General features: G+C 49.3%; 1 protein-coding gene across 3 annotated transcripts in view; it reads right to left on the reverse strand.

Moving 5' to 3' along the window:
• The window catches only part of TRAF5 (TNF receptor associated factor 5), a 50838-nt gene that overhangs the window by 32333 nt on the left and 4584 nt on the right, over nt 1-13921 (reverse strand). The window contains exon 1 of one of the 3 annotated variants that reach the window (XM_060643904.3): nt 512-4902. The exons of the other annotated variants lie outside the window; for them this stretch is intronic. The gene's annotated coding sequence lies outside the window, so the exon portion shown is untranslated. Of the gene's footprint in view, nt 1-511; nt 4903-13921 lie in introns of those variants that run through there. 3 annotated transcript variants of the gene reach the window in all.

The raw sequence follows: 13921 nt of genomic DNA on the forward strand, positions 1-13921 counted from the left end.
TTTAGATCTATGTCAGGAAAATAAGATCTGGAGAGAGAAGACATCCCAGAGAGACAGCAATGGGAAAATTCCTTGGAGCCAGTATTGAAGTCTGCCCTTCCCACTTATACCTGTGGCTACAGCGCAGACCTTGTTTCCTCCCTCCTTGGGATTGAACGGGTGCTCCTTCCCCCAAAGTAACCCCTGTTCAGCCTCATGTGACCCTCCACACCTTACTAGGTCTGAGATCCTTCCTGCTAATGACTTCTGGGGTCCAGAGGGGTTGGTAAGTGTCTAGCAGTGATGGGGAAGGGTTTGAGGACTGTGGGAGAGGCCTACAGCCTTCCCCAAGGCTCATTTGTAAGGGAGGGTCCTGAGATCTGCAGACTCAAGAGAGGCTGCCTTCTCTCACAGGTGGGACTTACAGGGCCAGGTAACAAGGTGGGGGCACAAAGGCTGGGCAGGAGGCTCAGGATGGTCCTTGAGCCATGGGCAATGGAGGGGTAACACTGCACTGGCCAATGAGACCTACCAGTCATAGGATGGGCTGCTAGAAGGCAAACTGCCCATTTCTCAGCTCTGTTCAGGCTTCACCAGCATAAGGAGCCAGCTCCCTGATGGATGCTCACATTCAGCAAGAGGGGCAGGTGCAAGGATGTTATTCCCCAAACCCACCTGAGAGCCAACAAAGTGTCCTGGGCTAAAATTAAAGGAGAAGAGATGTGGTTAGTAAGGAGGAAAAGTTAAAATGTCAAATCCCAAGACGCAGCAACCCGAGGAGACTCTGGAATCTGTGCCCTGGCTCAGACAGCCAGGTGCCCACCAGTTAGAAGGACAGGCAGCTCCCTCTCTCAGTCACCTGGCCTTTGAATTCTGAGATTCTGCTCTTCCAAGAAGAACAGCTACTACCAGGAAAGTGAAAAAAGAAGAGGAGGAGGAGGAGGAGACCAAAGAGGAAGAAGAATAAAGGCATTTTATCTAGTACATTATCCTCATTGCACGAGGGAGAAGTGAGATGGATTTCAAGTGCTTACCAAAGCCTGCATCTTCAATGGCTCAGAAAGATCTTTCCTTGGAAGATGAAACCCCTCAAGAAAACTGCTCAGCCTCAGCTCCAACCCCTGATCTTCTCTTCCTCTCCACTGTTTCCATAGCTTAACACAACAACAGTACAACTGCACTGTGACCTCTGGGAGAAACTGGTTTTATTTTCATTGACCTTTCACCATGCAGGCTAGACAAAGAGGAAGGGCCTTGGAGAAATACAGAAGTAATGAGGCCGTTTTCCATCAGGCATAATGTGGGAGGGAGACCATGCAGAGGCCAGGTGACACCACAACAGCCAGATAATTTGTGACAACAGCTCACCAAACCCACCACCGATCCACGTGACGGCTGGCGTTGGCACTGCAGAAGCAGAAGCAGAAGCAGCGTGTATTTTCTTTTCCTTTTCTTTTCCTTATGCTTTCCCAGAAGAGGGTTTTCTTGGATACAGGATGAATGATATGGGTAAGATTTTAATTCCTGTGAAGAGAAGTATGACTTCTCTCCAAGTTGTCAGGAAACTCCTGGTTCCTTGTTTTCCTGGGAGTGCAGCAAAGCACCGCTGGTGAAGAAAAGGGGGTTCAAGGGCTGAAGGGCATCCCCGCGCCCTTCCTGGGGCACCCATCTGAAGGTACCCCGTGGCAGCTGCTCCCTGAACATCAGTCTCACTCACAGGGAAGCCTCAGAACCCTCCAGAGTCCACCTGGCTCCAAATGATGCTGAAGCAGACCTTTCAGATTTGCTCTCAGAAACTTAGACCAAGAGAAAAAAAATAGAGAAAACACTACTGCTCTTCCCACGTGAAAGTTTCTTCTTTAGGAAGCTTTGACTCTATCTCTCTGCCCCTAGCCTCAGCTCCCACTCTTTCAAAGCCCTCCCTGCTGTCGGGGTTCAGCTCCTGGGCGAGCTCCTAGGGAGAGCTGTCTTCATTGATCCCCAGATACTCAGAGCCAGCCCTATGCCTGGCACACAGCACTCAGTGTTGGCTAAATAAGGGACATCTAAGATTAACGTGAGGCCTTGTTGGAAAGGGGCTGTCAGAAGGAGGGCCACGAAGACAACCTAGGACAAATCTGAATGAGGTAGACAGAGGGCAAGGGGACAATATGAAAAGATATGAATGGGACCTAAGGGCTGGAATTGGATCTGGGTCAGGATTACACGCAGTGAGGCTATGTCTAGGCTCAGAGCCAGCTAATTTACATGCATAGTCTTGTTTTAATCTTGACAGCAGCCCCAAGATGTACGTACATCATTAGCATCCCCAATTTGTTGAATGAGGAAACTTACAGAGGTCCTATGGCCAGGAAGCAGTGGAGGCCTTCAGGGGATAAGGAGGAGCTGGGGGTTCCTCTCTGCTTCTCCAAAGTCTGACAAGAGGCAGTGTGGTATGTTGGCTAGCACCATGGACTCTGGAGTCGACCTGCCTAGGCAAAAATCTTGATTCTATCCCTGAATAGCTGTATGACTTCAGGCAAGTTACTTGGTCTCTACACTTCTCAGTTTCTTCATCTATAAAATAGTGATAATGATAATGATAATTACCTTGTAGAATCTTTAAAGATTAAATAAGTTAATACTATACATTAAGGATCAGCTGGCCCACCACTTGTTTTTGTGAATAAAGTTTTATCAGAACACAGCAATGCTCATTTGTTTACATATTGTTTATGGCTGGGGTTTTTGTTTGTTTGTTTGTTTGCTACCACAGTAGAATTGATCAGTTGTGCCACAGACCACATGGCCCAAAGCCTAAAATATTTACTATCTGGTTCTTTACAGAAAAAGTTTGCTGACCCCCCTCTGCATGAAGAGCTTATAATGGTGGACACAGGAAATGCTGTGATGACTATTATTATTATTATTAAGCATTTGTTCCCAGAGTCCCTCCATCAAGGTCCCCTACCCTGGGGATGACCTGACTGCCTGACATGTGGGGCACAGTATCAGGCTCTGGGGGCTGGGGAGGAACAAGACAGAAAGGGTTCAAGCCTGCTCCTATGGGGCTTACAAGCCAATGGAGGAGACAAGGGAGTAACAAACTACGGTGAGTCCTTTGAAGAAAATAAACAGGATGTTGAGATAGAGAAACAGGAGCAGCCACTTGGACAGGAAGGGCTCATGGAGGAGGGGATACCTGAACAGCGAGGGGAGGAAGGGGAGGAGCAAATGTGAGGAGTAGCAGGAAGGACTCTGCAGGCAGTGGGGACAGCAAGGGTAACGATCAGTTCTGGGAAAGGCCTTGCCATGTTCAAGAAACAGAGAGGCCGGTGTTGCCTAATGTCAGGGACAAGAGGAAGAGCAGCAGGAGATAGGGCCGGAGCCAGATCACATGGGCCTGGTCGCCCACGGGAAGGAGTCGGGTATGTTCTAAGAACACAGCAATGGGAAGCAGCATGAGTACTTCAAGGAGCCAATGGCAGTGTCTGCTTTGGAGCCTAAAAAGACCATTCCAGATGCTGCACAGACAATAGACTTTGAGGCTGGGGACAGGGGTAAAGCAGTCAGTAGGGTGATCTCTATGTGGGGACACTGTAGCCATCAGGGAGAGATGACACAGAGCTGAACTATGGTGGTGGCAGGGAAATGGAGCAAATAAATGACTGAATATGAAGCTTGGAGGCAGGGAGGACTGGAGGCTGATGCCAGGATTTGGACCTCAGTACCTTGGGGGAGGTGGTTCTGTTCAAGGAGATGGGGAAGAATGAGGGCAAAAGGAGGGACATGAGGAGTTGTTTTGGTCCATGAGGAGGGAAAGAACCTCATCCCTTTCCTGAAGACAACCCTGCACGTAGGAGACAATGACCTCAACCACTCCCCAACATCTCTTCCCTCCCCCATGCAACCTGCCTAAATATTCCCATTTCCTTCCCATGTTTTTTCATGCTTGTGTGTGTTCCCTCACTCACTGCTTTTCTGTGAATGCACTTTGCTTTTGCTGTATCCCTATATTCCTACCCCGCTCCGGTCCCCTTGTCTAGGCACAGAAGTGATGATAAATGACAGTTCTGATCACAGAGTTGAGTCTGGAGAGCCCATCCCCACCCCCCCCACACCCCACTGTCCCCTCACCTACAGTCAGCACTCCCATTAAGGCTTGAATCACAACTACTCCCTTGCAGGTGGCACAGCACCTTGCTGATTCATCTTCACTTATATGCATAAGTTGAACCCATTTCCATGATTTCTTCAGATACTACGCCCTCCCCCAAACAGGGTACTACTCCCCCTCATCGAGGACCCTTCACTAAGCTAACTGCTCTCTCTCCACCCAGAGCTGCCTTTCTGTTGTCATTTTTCTCACTTCTCTATTTCCTCCTCCAAACACATTTTCCTCCTCACTTCACCCAGTGCGTTATTCTGAACTCATGCTTACACTGGACTATCTCCCACTAAATGTTCATTCATTCAGTCACTTTGTGTAAATCTTTCCCTTGCTGAGGACCTACTGCATGCAGACACTGATGGGGAAGCAGAAATGCAGCACGGTGGGCCTGGATTCCCTCCACCCCCACTCCCACCAAGCAGCACCTGCATGGGCCACTTAGCCCCCTCCCCTCCCTTCCATTCCTGGCTCCAGCAGTGCCTGCAGACCTGTGTCCCTCCTAGGGTCCCATGGGCATGTCCCTGAAGCCTTGCCTGCTCTCCCAGTTCATCTGTACCCTGCCCTTGAATAAGCTGGGGTCCCCGAATCATCTGAGTGTTGGGCGGGGACTGGGGGAATGGGTAGGTAGTTTGGAAAAGCATATTATGTTCGTTCCATGACCTAAACTGTAATCACACAATCAGAGCTGCTGATTAGTCTGTCCTAAATCATGGCCATCCTGCCCTTTATGTGGCATTTGGTACTTCCTCCTTGAAACCCCCTGATCCCTTGGCCCTGACCCCCCCCCCCCCTACCGACCACACTTCTGCAGGGCTCCACGTGGGAGTCCCCTGAGACTGGATCAGCCTCTGTCCCCCATTCTTGCCAAACTCCCACCTCTCCTCATGGGAAAGGCCTCCTCATCCCAACCGGACTTACTTCCACATGTGGGTGGGGATCCCCACTTCATCACATGCTGGGGTGTCAGATCAGCCTCACAGCTCTCTCGCCCCCTCCCTTCCCAACCATTCCATTTTCTCATAGACAGGGAGACCGCAATTCCAGGGGCCGGACAAGCAGAGCCGCATGGCAGTCTGGATACATGGCCAACAGACAATAGTTTAGATCAGGCTGGGAATTTAGAAACCTTCACCTGGCCTCACCCTTCTTAGCCCAAGGGTGCTCAGAGGAAAAGGGAGGGACCTGAGACCATCTTAGGCTACAGAACAGACGTGCCAAGCCACCTTGGCTTGACCTTTTAGTGATTTTTAGCTACCAAAGGCCAACATCATTCTAGCCATGCCTCATCCCCCACACATGCTTGCGTACAACTGCCTCTGTGCTAGGTTCACATCTCCAAAGCTGACCACAGACGTGTGATGCACTGCCCACTGTCTGAGAGTTGGGTGAGGCTGTGGCCGGGACATGAGCTGATGTTCTGTGAGAGGCAGACAGAACAATCTCTCCTGATCAGCAGTGAGGCCAGCTCTGGCCCAGGCCCAGGGAGGAAGCAGATGGGACCAGAGATGGCCCTCTCGCCCAAGCTTGAGGGGAAAAGCTTCCTGAGGTCTGCTACCCCATGTATACCCCAGTTGCCCCACCCACACATGGGTGGGCACCCTAGAGTCCTGGTCACAGAACGCTGTAGTCCTAGTATAACACTGGACATCAGGTTCTTGAGATCAGGACCACAGAAGAGGGAGAGAAGGAAAGGAGCCCAGGGAGGAGACCCAAGAGAAAGAGAAAGCATTTGAAAGAATGGCTTTCCCCCACAAAACTAAGCCAGTCAACTGTGACAGGGTTTAAGAGATGAGTTAGACAAGAGTGTCACAACCTTTTAAAAACAGTGAAACTCATCAAACCAAATCTTATGCAGAAATATCAGTAAATAAAAAAGTATACAGGGGCACCTAGGCGGCTCAGTTGGTTAAGCGTTAAACTCTCAATTTCAGCTCAGGTCGTGATATCCCAGAGTTGAAGACAGCCCGTGATGGGCTCTGCTTAAGATTCTCTCCCTCTCTCCCTCTGCCCCACTCCCCCACTTGCACTCTCTCTCTCTAAAATAAAAAAAATAAATAAAAATTGTACAGAGGAACTATTTTGGTTGAAGCAAGGCCTGTGGGGTTTCCTGTGGTCTATACCCCTCTGGCAACTTTTTCTGGGCAATCTTAGGAGTTCCACAGTTTGATTTTTCAAGATGATAAAAATAACACCAGTTTCACACACCCTGATACTTAGCAGTTTCTACTTTTTTTTAAATTTTTTATTTTTTTAATGTTTATTTTTGAGAGAAAGTGGCAGGGAGGGGCAGAGAGAGAGGGAGACACAGAAGCCGAAGCAGGCTCCAGGCTCCAAGCTGTCAGCACAGAGCCCGACGCAGGGCTTGAACTCACGAACTGCAAGATCGTGACCTGAGCCGAAGTCGGAAGCTCAACCAACTGAGCCATGCAGGCGCCCCAGCAGTTTCTATTTTTACGTACAACATCATACCCAGTCCTCACACTAACCCTGTGGCAATATCATCACATTTCTGATGAAGTTCCTGAGGCCCCAAGCTGTCAATCGAATAGCCCCAAATCACACGGCGGGCACATAGTGGTGCAGGAATGTGAACCTAGGCTTCCTGACACCAAGTCCAGTGCTCTTTGCTCTGTGTCATAGCTAGAGGGAAATGGACCACATCCCAACCAACACCAAGATGGAGGTCTCGAGGAGAGGCAGGACAGCCTAGAGACCAGCTCTGGACCCAGACCGCTGGGTTCGATTCCTTCTGCCATTCACTTACCTGTGTCCTCTTTTCCTCATCTAGAAAATGGGAGAATAGTAGCTGCCTCTATGGCTTGGAGTTAAGATTGAAGGTGTTGATCCACGTAAATTACTAGCACACAGTGCCTGCCACGTAAATAAGCACTAAATATCCATGCATGTCCATCCTTCACTCCTAGTCAGCACTTATTCAGTGCCTGCTGTGTGCATAGGCCTGTGCCTCATTCTACTGCGGGAGAGGGTGGAGTGGGGGTCGACCCCCAGTTACCAGACAGTTCCTGTCCCCAAGAGGTTTTCAGTCTAGGTGGGGGCCATGCCTGTATACAAAGTACACCAACAATGTGCTCTAAGAGTGTGCCCTGGAGCATGACAAAGATGCTGACTTGGATACTTTACCCCAAAGAAACAGACCTCTGTTTCAGAAGCCTATTTGTTACAATCTTTTAGCCTACCCTAGTTAACATATTTCAGAATCAGGATCTCTCAGTAGTAGCCAGATTCTACAGCCAGTACCGTGTGAGATGCACAGAACTAGACCATTGGGCCAGCTTCTAGACTCCTCCTCCTCCTCCGCACTAGCTACTCCTCATGTCCCCATCTCTCAGAGGGCCCAGGCTGGTGCTGGACCTCTTCTGTCTGGTGAGCTCATCTTGGCTCCTCCCTTAGATGCCATCCCTGACAGTGCCCCGATGTCTACCTGCAATCTGGACCTCTCCTCATTCCAAGTGCCTAGTCCATACCTCTGTGTTTGTTTACCTGGCGCCCCACCCAACCTGCTCCTCCCATGGCCTTCCTCCACCTCAGTAAAATGCTGTCACAATCACCCTATTGCTTGGACCAAAACTCGGGAGTCACTCACCCTTGACCTTCTTACTCTGCACCCCACAACACAAATCCTCTCGGCTCTTCTTCCAAACATATCAAACCCTGCTCCCTACTTTCAGCACAACCGCCCTGGTCTAAGCCAGTGTCATCTCCCTATGGGGAACAGCATTAATCTCTTAGCTGGCCTCCTGCCCCTGTCCTTCCCTGTACAGCCCAGTCATACCCCAGCAGCCAGAGCTATCCTTTTAAAAACAGAAGTTAGACATGCCACTCCTCTGGGCTCCAATGGCCCCCATGTCACTCGGGGTTAAAGCCAGTGTCCTTTGAGTCCAATGTGATCTGGCCTGTCCTCATTTTCTAGCACTCTCCACCTGTTCACACACTCTAGTCTCATGGCCTCACTTTTTCTTGACTAGTGCAAGCGCCTTAACTTGCTGTCTGTCCCCCTGACACCTGAATGGCTTGTTCCTGCACTTCAGGTATCTGCCCAAACGCTCCCTCTCAAGTGAGGTCTCCACTGATCTCCCCAACTGCAAACACAACCATCCCTGACCACACGCCCCATCACCTGATGCATTCTTCTCCAGAGCACTCCCCACCATCAGGCATGTTGAGGTTTACTTCTTTACTGCCCGTCTTCCCCAGGCAGAGCGCAAGCTCTCCAGGAGGCAGAGGTGTCTCCTTTGTTTACTGAGGTGCTAATACTTAGAAGGGCGCCCATGACAGGCATACCATAAACACTCACAGAAAGACTGAATTCTGCAAAAAGCAGGAAAGCTTCTCTCCTACCTATGCTGCTTCCCGGTACCTAAAACTTCCCATCTTAACTGTTTATTAGTCCTAAAATTCCACCAGTTACAGCTAGACAGAGGAAACTTGAGGGGAGCCTGGGTGGCTCAGTCAGTTAAGCGTCTGACTCTCGGTTTCGGCTCAGGTCATGATCTCACAGTTCGTGGGTTCGAGCCCCACATCGGGCTCTGCACTGGCAGTGTGGAGCTTGCTTAGGATTCTCTCTCTCCCCCTCTCCTACTCACGCTGCCTGTCTGTCTCAAAACAAATACATAAACTTTTAAAAGATTAAAAAAAAAAAAAAAAAGGATGGTTGACTTGGGGAGAGGTAGTCAGTGTCAGGAGGGGAGGGTCTAGCCATACAGGGCTGGAAGGGCCAAGTCTGAGCCATGGTCCTTAGTCCTACTAACATGAACCAGCCCCTGGTGAGATGTCATAGGGGAAGCCAGGTACCTGGGAAGGAGGGGAAAATGTTGAGGAGGATTTTTAAAGGTAGACAAGGCCAACAATTCAACTCAAGAAATATGTATAGGGCCCTCACCCAGGTGCCTCACAAGGTGCTAGACAGGTGAAATCACATTTGCCAGGGTCCTTTTCTGGAGGCTTCACCATGTGAACAGGTAACAGAGTTGGAGGCCAGGTTTTCCTTTTCAGCTCACTCTCTTGTTTTCAGTATCTATTTCAAACCTTTCTCTTCTCTGCAAACCGTGACCACGCCCCCCAGGCCTCACCCAGAAACTTCACTTCCTATTGCACACAAAAAATAGAAGTCTTCAGACCAGAAAGACCTCCACTTCCTGCCACCAGACCTATGTGTCTCCCTGCACGGGGGCCCCTGCTCTGCCCTCTCCCTCTCAGAGCGTGTTAGAGGTGACCTCTGAATGAAGCCAACTTCTCCACCTGTCCTGGACCCCTGCCTCCTCAGGGAGCTTCACATCCACTGTCACCCACCCCCCTTCCTCATCGCCAACCTCTCTCTTTCAGCTGGCTCCTTCCATCACTCTCACACAACCACGATCTCTCTAGAGATCAAGCAACACTAAAAATCCTCACTCTCACGTTTCTCGAAAGTTCGAGCTCTCCTTCCTCTCACAGCCAAACTTCTTCACTCACCCTCACCCTCAACACAGTGGAGGGACTGTCTCCACTGGCCTCTCTTCAGTCCAATCCTCAGCCGGCTCGGGCCTGGCTCACACCCTCACCAAGCCACCCAAATCGGTGACTGCTGGCTCACTAACGCCAATGGTCCGTTTCCAGTCTTCATCTTACCTGACTTCTAAGCAACATCAGACATTGTTGCCCCCTCCATGCCCTTCCCCAAACACACACACTCTCCCTTTAGCTTCCCTGAAACCACACTGTCCAAGAACAGAGACAATGTATGAACTAACAACTCCCAACTCTCTCTCTCTCCAGCCCAGACCTCCTCTGCATCTAGACCCACATGAAGGCTGCCTGCTGAGTGCCTTCTTCCGATTGTCTTATAGGAACTCCAAAGCCAAGGCATCCCAAACTGAACCGATTTCCCCTCTCCTAAGTTGCTCTCCCCAGAGCTACCTCTTGGTAAAGACACAACTCTTTTATCTTCCTGCTGTTGCCAGATAACTGGCATCATCCGGGCGATGCCTTCTCTCTCCTCCCCCACATCCCATCAGTCACAGAGGCCCCCTGAGTGTACCTGACAGGTACACTCCGCCTCCTTCTCTCCACCCCCATGACCAACACCCTGATTCAAGCCACCATCCCTCTCACTTGGGCCACAGCACAGCCTCCTACAACTGGTCTCCCTCACCCACTCACTCCTCCAGAGCATTTTCCACACACCGCCTGACTGAGCTTCTGAAAACACCAAGCTGTGTCACTCACACGATCTTTTCACAGCCTCCCATTCCTCTTAACGTTCCAAAGCCCTAATGCATGCTGCGATGGTCCCGTCCAATCTCTAGGGTCATCTGGAAGCCCCCCTCCTCCCCTACCTTTTATTCTCCATTCTCCCTGGTCTTTTTGCCATTCTTTTTTTTTTTTTAAGTTTTTATTTATTTATTTTGAGAGAGAGAGAGAGAGAGAGAGAGAGAGAGAGAGAGAGAGCGTGAGCAGGGGAGGGGCAGAGAGAGAGGGAGACAGCAAATCCCCATTAGGCTCCTAACAGTCAGCACAGAGCCCAACCTGGGGCTCGAAGTCACAAAATATGAACTCATGACCTGAGCTGAAATCAAGAGTCAGATGCTTAACCAACTGAGCCACCCAGGTGCCCCTGTTTGCCATTCTTCATACAAGTGGCAAAACTGCCCTCTTTACAGCGTTCACCCCTAAGGCCGGTCTCCCTTTGCTCAAGCTGCTGTCTCCACTGGAAACATCCTGTCCTCCCCTTCCCCTAACCTCTTTCTGAATGAAACTCACTGAGGCCCAGCTTAAGCATCACATATTCAGCCAGGCCTTCACATGCCTCCTCAGCCACGTTAGGTCCCCTCTTCCAAATTGCATGCTATTTATCATGCTGTACTTCTCCTTCATAGCATTTACTATGACTGCAATTCATTTTTGTATGTCATTATCTGTTCACTATTAACCTGAACCAGCAAACAGAAAGTAGGCCTGGGGCCACGTATTTTTCAAGTTGCTAGCACACAGCAACCGCTCAACTATCTGAGTGAATTAATAGCTGCCATTTTGGGGGCCTACAACGTGACAGATACTGTGGCTAGAAGCTTTACATGGGTTGTTCCACTGTGCACAGCAACCCGTTGAGGTGTGGGCACCAGTTTTATTTTCCTATTCACATTCTACCGATCAGGATTATATAACATGTTCAAGGTAACACAGCTGGTAAGTGCTGGGTTTAATATCAGACTGGTCTCCTCTCAAAGCCACTACACCACACTTCCCTCTGTACTCCCACAGTGCTCACTCAGTGCCTGACACACAGTAGGTGCTCAACCAAGAGGGATAGATAGAATAACCCACTATCAAGGGTGTAGGCCTCACCCTTGAGGTCTACAAAGAAGAATTACAATTCCCCTCTTCCACAGGAAAGAAGAAAATGGAGTGAGAGCTTCAAAGGGTCACCCAGCAGTAGGTAGCCATGCTGGGCTGGATCCTAGGTCTCCTGGCTCCTATCTAGAGTGATTTTCTCTACAGCATAAGCATAGCTAGGCACTATCGGGTGGAATTATGCAGGCAAGCTGTGCAGAAAAGAGGTAACATAGCAGGCCTGAGACTGCCATCCTTGGGAAGTTCTGTTTCCAAGGATGGCCCTTGGTTAACATCTTAGAAGGTGGATTTGGGGCCAATTCTCCTAACTAATTTGGGTGGCTCACTGTCCCCAAACTGTTTTGCAAACAATGTGGATATTCCTAAGCACCTGTTTTTCTTCTGGAAGTCTGGAATGTTGGTATACGTTAGGCAGAGGGTACCTACATGACCAGTCCTCAATAGAAACCCTGAGCACCGAGTCTCTAATGAGCTTCTCTGGTAGACAACATTTCACATGTTGTCACTATTCAATGCTGGAGGAATAACGTGACCCTATGTGACGTCAGTGGTGGAGAGGACTCTTGGAGCTTGCGCCTGGGTTCTTCTGGACTTTGCCCCATGTGCCTTTTCCCTTTGCCAATTTTGCTTTGGATCCTTTCATTGTAATGAATCATATCTGTATGACTATACGCTGAATCCTGTGAGCCCTCAGAGAAAATCATCAAAGCTGGGTATGGTCTTGGGGAAGCCTTCTTAACACGAGATGAATTTGGGTTTTCCTTCAAAGGCGGGGGGCATGAATTAGTAGATTAATACAGGAGGCACTCTAGGCAGAAGAAATGATGTGAAGAAAGTTAGGAACAGGGAAGTCAGATGTAAAAGGCCCTACAGCTGTTTAACACAGCCTAAGCAGAGCTGACATTGAGAGAATCAAGCACTATGATTGTAAGGTGGAAGAAATGGATGCTAGAGAAGTCACATTTGCTCCAATGATCCAGCATCAATGAAATGAATCCAGTGAAGTCACACATATGGAATTAATACCAAGAAAAGACTGAAAGAAGGTAGTGTCTGTCTGTCCACGGCTAATATCCATGGCATTGGACATTTCTCAGAAAGGTCTTCCAGAAGTGCCACTGAGCAGTTGAGGTAACAATCCAAATTATTGGCTTTTCAAATAAACCACTTCAATATGGGGGTTCCAGAATAATCTACTTCCCATCCATTAAAGGCAACTATTCGCTCTTTCCTTTATCCCTTTCAAATGCCTTTGCTTAGGGTCCAATATCCCCTCCCATCTCTCTGGCCCACTTCTCCTCACTCCTCAGGAGGGCTTCCTGGAATAACCCCACCCAACTGGTGAATCACTTCTTTTATTCTGCAACTACTTAGCACTTAGGCCTTCACTTTATGTTAAATTATTTGCCTTTAACCCAGGGAAGCAGGGTAAATTTGCTAAGTTGTAGTGTAGGTATCTTCCCAGCCTCTTCCTCAGAATCTTAATGTCATGAAGGCAGAAGAGGGACTTTCATGACTGTTTAGCTTCACTCCACCCACTTGCCTCCATCCTCTGGCCTCAAGGGCCCTCTACAAATGCAAATGGAAGGCTCAGAACACAGCATGGCTGTTCCCAGCCACCTTCCTTAGTAAGGGAGTGTGGAAAAGGCTCTGGCTGGCTGTTCTGTACCCAGTCAACCTCACTCCACATTTTGCTCTGCTTACATAGTTGGATCCCATTAAAGGACTTCTCTGCTCCTGGTGATCAAGCCAGTGCCTGCATTTTGCTTCCCAAATCCATTGTATTTCTTCTGCTGGGTCCCTGTGTCACCTTATTACCAGCACAACTATCCCTCCAAGATGGCGGCTACTGTGCCCACACATTATTCTAAAGGCTGGAATCCTGCCCCTGAAACCCTCTCCCTGGGCCTGGGCCTCCATTATCTTATGCCTCCTGCCCTCCTCTCTGCCTTCTGGCTGCCAAGGGCTTGTCCCAGCTTATCCCCACCATGTCCAGTCCCATCTGAGCCCACCTACCTGGCTGCTGAGCTCTGCTCGGTCTAGATTGCCAAGTGTCAGCAACAGGCTAGTTTAAATGATGGGCTCCCTTGGAACTTGGCAGTTCTTTTGTTTGTCTGCTTTTTAATTTAATGTGAATGCCTTTAGGCTCCACACACATTTTCCACCTCCCCAGAAACCCCAAAACTCCCTATTGCTATCAAACACATAGAAGAAAAACAGCTTTACTGAGTATCCGCCAGACGCTAGGCTCTGTGTATATATTGGCTCATTTAATCCTTCCAGCAACCCCAAGTGGGTGACATTACTATCTCTATTTACCATTGGAAACAGAGCCTCATGGAAGTTGGGCAACTTGCCCAGATCATACAACTACAACCAGCAAGTCATAAATTCAGATTTGAACGCAGCTTCTGAAGTCCACACTATTTCCACTATGTATTT

The sequence above is a fragment of the Panthera onca genome, chromosome F1, assembly GCF_046562875.1.
Source record: "Panthera onca isolate mPanOnc1 chromosome F1, mPanOnc1 haplotype 2, whole genome shotgun sequence".
Lineage (NCBI taxonomy): Eukaryota > Metazoa > Chordata > Mammalia > Carnivora > Felidae > Panthera > Panthera onca.